The sequence below is a fragment of the Lonchura striata genome, chromosome 5 (assembly GCF_050655825.1).
Source record: "Lonchura striata isolate lonStrDom1 chromosome 5, ASM5065582v1, whole genome shotgun sequence".
Taxonomy (NCBI): Eukaryota; Metazoa; Chordata; class Aves; order Passeriformes; family Estrildidae; genus Lonchura; species Lonchura striata.
The window spans coordinates 69,495,605-69,504,050 of record NC_140707.1 but is presented as its reverse complement, the minus strand read 5'-3'; the positions used below and the strand labels follow the sequence as shown (position 1 = coordinate 69,504,050).

Below are 8,446 nucleotides of genomic sequence, written 5' to 3'. Positions count from 1 at the left end.
TGGTGCTGACTCTCAGAAAGGAAACATTCCAAGCAGAACGTGTCTCATGCAGATCTGAAGTATGCCAAGCATTGGGTCATTCATTTGTAACTTCTCATCACCAAAAATAGCTCGATGGCCTGAGGTTAAAGCCCCACATGCTCATAGTGTGATGTCCATGTGGATGCAGCATTGCTTGGGATGCTCCTGCCTGTGCAGTCCCAGGCACCCTTAAGGAAGGAGATTTGGAACAACTCCAGGGCTGTTTTGCAAGTCTCTTCCTGAAGATAAAACCACAGCCATAGAAGGGAATGCAAAACAGCAAATTCAGTAACACATCTTAGCATGACCTTAAAATGAAGTACACAGTTTAAAGGTTACAAAGAGAAAAATAGTTTTGATTGTCATGACAATTCTGACGCTGTAACTGCACCAGAAATACAGCACAGAGTCTGTTCTCTCCCCCTCATTTTTTTCTTTCAGTTGCATGTCTGTAAGACAAGGACCAGCTTTTCCTCTGCCCACCAGTTTTTCAAGTTGCATGCAGCAAAGAAGTTACTTCTACTTAAGAACTGAGAGCTATTTTGAGATACCAACTGCTTGTAACTTTCCTTTATAGAGCATCTTGCTGCCTATTATGTCCAATTACCCGGAGTTGCAGAAAACAAGTGGTAGCAGAGTTAAGTCTTGCCTGACTGTAAATACATTCTAGTATTTTAGAACACAGGATCTACTACCAAGCTCAAACTAAGTCTCCTTTTTCCAGATGGATGCAGCCACCCCCACACAGTGCTCTTTCATCTTCAGTACATTGCTATTAAAGGACTCTGAAACAGTTGTTTAAAAATGGTTCTTACAATTTGCTGTGCCAACCAAAAATGGACAACTAGAATGAAGCAGGCAGCAGCATCACAGTTTGTAGTCCAAACACATGCATATCTTCAGATACAGGAAAAAACTGAAATCCCCTGAAGTCTCCCCTAAAAACAGTGTAGGAACTGCCCACTGAAAAGATACCATTTTAGGCAATGTGATAAAGCAAGCCAATCAAGGGTTTAGAAAGTGTGTGCTTTATTACTGCATAAAATTAGATATTATTTGGTACACATACTGTCTGCATATCCAAAATCAGTCATTAGGATTCCAATTTCACCAGAGTAAGAGTAGGTCCAATTATAGTGAATTCGCCCAAAAAATGGATGCGTTCCAAACACAAACACGTCCCCAAAACCCACCCCAAGTGATGCCTAAATATTTGTAAGTTAAATTCTATCTTGTTTGTTGGGATTTTAGAAAAGCAGGAAACCTGCTCCTTTCATTACATTCAGCAAGAACAGAGAGCTATTCCGTGAGACTGCATTAACAGGTGACAAGAGCAGCACAGGAAGCACCAGCTACTTCAGCAGAATGTTCAAAGCACAGTCACCAAAGCCCACCAAGTGAGAGCCTATTTCCCCCAGACACTTTCCTGTGTACATCAGGAACAGAAACAAATCTGAAATGCTGTTTGAGGCAGAACTAAAATGTAGCTAAATGTGTTTTCCATCGGTTGGTTTAACAAGAGCTGCTTCCCCCAGCCAAGTGCTTGTGTATCTAGCCTCACACCAGTATCCGGTTGTGCTGCTTGCAAGGACATGACAGATCACTCCCACAAATACATCTTCCATTGATCCAGAACAACAAAACCCTCTAAAAAGCCATGTCTTCTGCTCTGTCAGAGTTTTGAATGTCACACAACACAGCTCTGTTTACAGCTGTAGCTAATGAGGTGACACTACACAGGAGCACTGCAGGGAAAAGCACATCCCTGAAGGAACCAACTCCAGCAAACAGTACAGTCTGGCAATTAATTAACAGCTTAAGTGTTGATGGGGCAGCCAACTCCCTGGCCACCTGGAAATGAGCTACCTGGAATAATATCCTCCAAAAGACACAGACAAATGATAAATAGCTTGGAAAAGATGGCTGAGCAGGAAAAAAAAATCAGAATTTAATCACTGGCTGAACTGTAGATTCTCACCAACAGCTACTTACAGCTCAAAACATTTAATTCAAAAGACTGAAGGCATTAATACTTTTTACTTAAAAGTCAGTACTGACCAACTGCAGTCTTGTTAGCTGAGGCTAAAAAGTAAATTAACCTTCAGTGATCGAAATAATTTGGACAGGCAAAAGCCCTGGAAGAAAGGCCATGTAACCACTGCCCTCACCAGCTTTCTTTTGCTGAGCAGCCAGGCTGAACAGCAATGCTGCTGCTTCTCTTTGTGCCAGGCTGGCAGTGACACACAGACTGCAGTGTCACACACTTCAGGGACACACACAGTACTTCTGGAGGGTTACAAGGAGGGACTGTGAATCCACAGTCCTGATCCTGCTGGATCACGTTGCTCTACACTCTGCATCTGTAACAAAGTATTTTAATCACCAGCTTATCAGTGCTGGCAAGCCTGAAACACCCCTGTTCTGAAAGGTGGACCATGTCCAAGGACTCACCATCAGTATTAGAACTTTGTTCTTTATCTCCACAAGTATGGAAAGATGCATTTTAGTAAAAGTCTGAACTCTGCAAGCCACTTGCACAAGATTTTTCAGACACTGGTGTATGAGAACATGGCTCGTAAGACCTTTATTTCCTTCTTGTACTTTTTTTCACATGGATACTGCTGCAGCAAAAAGTTTTCCCAGGAAGCAGTGGGAAAAAATTAGTCCAAGATATAAACTAGCAACAGGTAGGATAAAAGGATAAACAGGGAAGATTCTTACTTCAGATTGCCCATGACAGATCACTCAAACTACTGACAAAGAAGAAAAGCCTGAATCTAACGCAGGTAAAGAAATGAATCCAGCCAGAGCTAGTTATCTGTACCAAAGTGAAACACCCATTTCAGCTCTCCAGTGTCAGCAGCAAGTCACATCTTAGCTACGGGCAGCATTAGACACCTCTTCAGTAAACATTTCCTCCCAGTGTGGTATCACAAAAGGCTGAAAAAGTGACCACACTGTTGCTACAAAATAGATCTTAGAAGTTAAATATTTACGGAGGAGTAGCTTCTATTTCAGAATCTTAATTTACTCAGAAGACTGCAGGAAGGTTCTTCAAATACAACATGCAGAGCTTCAAAGACTTTTTCTCCTGATGGTTTTCATAGCAATGAAATAAGTAATTGCCACTCCCAAACCCACATGGGTTTTGCTTTCAAGTTTTACCCCGTACATTTGATTTAGATGGGAGTTTACTAAAGCAGCAGTAATTATAAACTAGAGATTTGACTTTGTTAGGAAGAATACAGACTATTTAGAGAGTCAGGTGTAAGTTTAAATGCTTTCCATTTAAGTTTATTTCAATAACATAAAATATATTCAATCTGTTGATGGGTAACTGACTGTATTTACTAACAAAACTATTCCTTCATTCCTGTAAAAAAACCATCTTCTCTCCCCTTGAAAGATCAAAACTTTCAGAGATAAAGAATTTACATCAGGAATATGGTTTCCACCTCAGAAGCCAAGAAAAAAGGCTGCCTGCTGCAGATAATTTGGAAGCCAGTTAAAATGCAGAGAGTTTAAAAAATTAAGATTACAGTACTGGAATGCTTAATGTACTGATGCAGTCTGTACATGCACAAGATAAATTTCTGGTACTAAGCACTGCTTGTGCCTGCCATGAAAAATGTTATTCAGAAACCCAGAAAGAAAACTAATGGCAGGTAGATGTAAAAATCTGATCTTTCACCTTTACTACTGGCATCCAAAGTGTAATTTTGAAAAATATGTAAGAACACTCTCCTTCAGCAGCCCTGTGAGCAGTGCTACCCAGAACAGTAACTAAATTTTCATTTGATTTCAAGCACCTACTTCAAGTTTTAAAAGACAGGCTGATCACTTGATTGCAGGTGGTGACAGAATCCTTTGCCACATCTAAATTAAAGCTGCTGCACAGATCTTCAGCTTCCCTGCAGTGCTGTGTGGTTGTTTTGCAACACTGCATGACTTCCCCAGGATAGCTGTAACTATCGTCACCAACATGAACTTGCAGCCCTGAGAAATAATACAAGAAATTCAGTGTATTTGTAATCAAATTCCATAACCTACATCCCTTTATTAGATAACAAAACAGAAATTAAACATCTCTATTCAGATAATACCACGTGTCAAAACATGCAGAAACTGGCTTTTGAATCTATGCTGAAGTAAACCCTGGCAATAAGCATGTAGTCCCTAAATCAGCCAACATTTGATACAAATATGTCAGCTATCATAAAATTCCATACCAGAAAGAATAAAAATAGCCTCTTACAACACAGCTCTTGTTCTGTCCAAACACAAGATTACCAAATCAGTCTTAAAACAAGGAACATTTTCTGTCTGGCATGAGAAGATTGCCTGACAGAGGCCACAGCTCATGGCTGAGGGAAAGCACAGCTCCATTGGCTGAGAACTGAAAGTGCTCTGGTGGTGCTGGGCTGCCAACTCCACCCTCGCGGGTGCATCACCGATTCCTGCACACGCTGCAACACGTGGGGCGGCAGCTCAGATCTGCAGCCACGGAGCACAACAAAGTCTGGACATGGTTTATTCAGGAAAATGGGGCTGCTCCTCCCTGGGATCACTGAGGCTGCTGCCAAGAGCTTGGCCAGCTGAGCATGGATCACTTTACTGGTGTTACTGGGAAAAGCAACTACAAAGTGAGTATTATTTCTGCAGAGCTGATAGAAATCCCAATTCTGAGATTTTTCTCACACGAGTATTTCTGACAGTGCTCTACATCACAAATATTTTCATCATTACTCATGTCCAGAAGATACTGCACTGCTGCAAAACATCCCCAGAGCAGATCCAAGAAATCAGCACTGAACTTCAGTGGGGAGAATGCATCAATTCAGGCTTCCTGAGGGCTGCCAGGCTTTGTGTCTTCTCCAGTGGGAACCCTCCCAAGGCAATGATTAAAATCAGCATGAAGTTATATTCCAATAATTAAACGTCCAAATAATTCAATGTCCATTTTCTGAACCCGAGGACAGGAATGCCCCAGAGCTGGGGAAAACGTAAGTAAGCCTTTAACAGGTTTCATTCAAGTTTCTTGATGAAAAACTTGGTTTTATTCCCTTCTCTCACACACATAATTATAAAAATGAAGGAACTTAATGCTGATAGTTTAACAGTGCAGCACAATTTTCTCTGTGACAAGAAAGGTTTGATCTTCCATTTTTATAATCTAACTATTACCGGCTGAAGGTTTTTGCTGTCAACTTCACATTTATTGGGATTTTTTCTCTTTGTGCCTGCACTTCATAGCTTGTTGCCATGCTCTTCTGAGCAGTTTGCAATCATTTAGATAATAAAGCTTTGTGACCTTAATTTGTACAGAAATACTGCAGTTCCACATAGACAGAGGATCTGCAGAAGTGTTGCCTATTTAACTACAGAAACACCAAAAGGAAGAACATTAAAAAAAGAACAATGGAAGCAGAAATAAAAGCTAAGTCTCCTGAAGAACTGCAAAGTATGACAGAGTAGCACTTTGCTTCACTACATAGAAAGAAGCTCAGTGTTAAACTAAGATCCAATATTTTTAATGTTTCTACAGTATTTTGGCTGCAATTGTATGTGTATTCTGAGTTCTTTTATCTATAAAAAAATCCAGTATGTCAAGAGCAGTATGTGATTACTGAACAGAATAAAACCATCTCACTTATCCCAGAAATCTTCTTTAGCTGTGATCTGAAGGAAGCCACGTGATACATCAACAGTTACTTGTTCTGCTGTTCTTATAAAGAGAACTATAAGATACAGACATTCCTAAATTTGCTTTTTCTTATCAAGTGCTATATGTATGGAAGACTTTGGGCAAGATTTCTGGGATAAGTATATTCTGCAACTAATACACCAAACACATTTTCAAGTGCTTAAGTGTATTATTTTTACTAATTTACTTACAGCCATCACTTAGAATTCCAGGTGACCAATGATCAGTGTTGTCCTTCTGCCTTAATGCTTTTAACTGTTTTTAAATTAAGAAGTCTTTAATTTGCTCAAATGCATCTCCCCAGGCAAATCTCCCATGCTGCACCCACAAGACCTTTGGTACTAACGAAGTACAGATAACCAAGTACTGCTGCTCTGAACAATGATCTAAAAAATGAAATGTTTCTATCTCACAGCATGTCTGTTTACCGAGAGATTAGATCATAAAAGGACTTACTGTGATTGTCCCACTCTAGAGCTTCTCAGCTGTTAACTCTGTGCAGTTAACACACCAGGCCATGAAAAAAAGGCTCACCAAATTGACCTTCTCTGCTCATTTCTTCCACTCATTCCCAGTTTTCCTGTAAGGGTTTGCACAGGGGGATGGGGCACAGTGCAAAGATCCAGTACAGCCAGGATGGCTCAAAGTTTCAGAGCTGCTTAACATTTAGGATGAAAAATGTCAGTACCATGGAGTAACTCTTGAGTCCTGAAGTTCCTATTCCAATGAAAAGATATTTAAACCAAAATTAGACTTTTTTTCCTGCCTTGCCAAAAGCACAGTGTTCTCATTCCATGACACTAGACATCATCCTTAATCTGTGTAAGGACATTTGTGCTGTGCTGAGCTGCCCACTGGGCATTCTTACGATATTTAAAACACCATAAAAGAATAAGTCACCGCTCCTGCTCACTGGCTAAACAGAAATAAAGTCCTTTTGCTTGGTGGGGGACGTGCCATGAGCCTCCTAATTGTGCTGGCTGTAACTGAGACATCCACAGTGGCAGAAATTTTATTCTAGAAATCAGAAACAAGACTGATTAGTTCCATCACAAACTGTTATTTATTGAATGGTTCTACACTCAGTAAAGAGATACAAACCATGCCTCAGGAAAGCTCACAATCCAAGCCAGGATTTCCCAACACATTCCACAGAGAAATCAGAAGTTCACATTCAAATGGAATTTTGGAAGTTTTGTTAACATTTAGGTTAGACATAACATATTCTAAGTCATAGAATCAGAGAATGGTTTGGGTTGGAAAGAGCCTTAAAAACATCATCTAATTCCAACCCCGCTGCCATGGGCAGGGACATCTCCCACTGTCCCAGGGTGCTCCAAGCTGTGTCCAACCTGGCCTTGGACATTTCCAAGGACCCAGGGGCAGCCACAGCTGCTCTGGGCACCCTGTGCCAGGGCCCCACACCCTCACAGGCAGGAATTTCTTCCTCATATGGAAGCTCAACCTGCTCTCAGTCAGTGCAAAGCCATTCCCCCTGTCCTGTCACTCCATGCCCTTGTCCAAAGTCCCTCGCAGGTCTCTTGTAGGTTCCCTCAGATACTCTCCAGTTTATTCCTGAATAGAATCAAAGTTCCCTCAACACTAAATGCCTCAACCTTTAGACTTTCTGTAGAGATCTTCCTTCAACCATCTTGATATTTATAAGCCAGATCCAAACACCAAAATTCCAGACCTTTCCTCCATGTCTTGCCTTGCCTGCAGTCAATTCCAAACAAGTCTCGAGTGCTTTGTGCCTTATTAAACCTTCAGTGCTTACCTGCACCACACACCTCTGCTCACTGAACTCCCTAAAGGACTCTCCCATTACCTGCCACTTTCCAAAGCATCAGATTTAATTTAAAAAATAAATAAATACAAAGGCCACATTCAAAGCAGAACTTACATGGGAACTATACCTAAATTAACCATATATTTCTGTCAAATTAACATAATGCTTCCCCGCTGTTGCTTTAGCTAACCCTGAGAGATACCTTGGAGCTCACAGTGAGCAGTGTCAAATAGCTGCTATTGGAATATAAACTATGGATCTGTTATTTCAGAGTAAAAAATATGCATCTATATTACCATAAGCCACAGAATAAATTCTGTATAACATGCCAAAATGTGAAACGAAATTTAAAACATTTAGTTTTATCACAGGCTTCCACCTATAACTCCTACTTAATAAAGTCAAAGCTCCTCTTTAAGATCCAACTCTCTCAAATGAGTCCAGCAGGTGCGGGTATCCCGCCTCTTAAGGCCGCACCTCCCGGACCAGACACGGTAACACCCCCACACATCTCCCAAAAAAAGCCCTCAGCCTCCTCCGCGCTGCTCATCCCTGTCCGGGCTACCCTTCCTGCAGAGGGAAGCGTGGGGAAGCGCCCGAGCAGCCGGAGCCGGCCGCGCTCCCTCCCCACACGCCTCACGGGCACGATGGAGGGCGGCGGAGCCGCGCCCTCCCCCGCGGGAAGGCGGCGCGGGCCGGCAGCCCCTACCTGCACCCCGGGCGTGTCTCTGCGGGGCGCTCGGGCCGCCCCGCCGGCTCCGCGCCCTCACGGCGGGCGGTCCCGGCGCCTCCATGGCGGCCGCTCCACTTCCGCCTCCGGCCGGGCCCGCTCCTGCGCCGGCGCCGCCTCCAGCGCGGCCGCCACCAAGACGCAGCGACGGGATCATACAGCCGGGAAGAGACGCGGTGCCGCCTCAGCGGACCTCAGGATG

At 42.6% G+C, this 8,446-nt stretch overlaps 1 long non-coding RNA gene across 1 annotated transcript; it reads right to left on the bottom strand.

Moving 5' to 3' along the window:
- Nucleotides 1-1,033: 1,033 nt before the first annotated feature.
- Nucleotides 1,034-8,356, bottom strand: LOC144246465 (uncharacterized). Its single transcript, XR_013340131.2, has 3 exons — nt 8,224-8,356; nt 6,182-6,442; nt 1,034-4,017 (listed from the first exon to the last, which is right to left on the bottom strand). It is a non-coding gene; the product is annotated as an uncharacterized LOC144246465 (long non-coding RNA).
- Nucleotides 8,357-8,446: the final 90 nt, after the last annotated feature.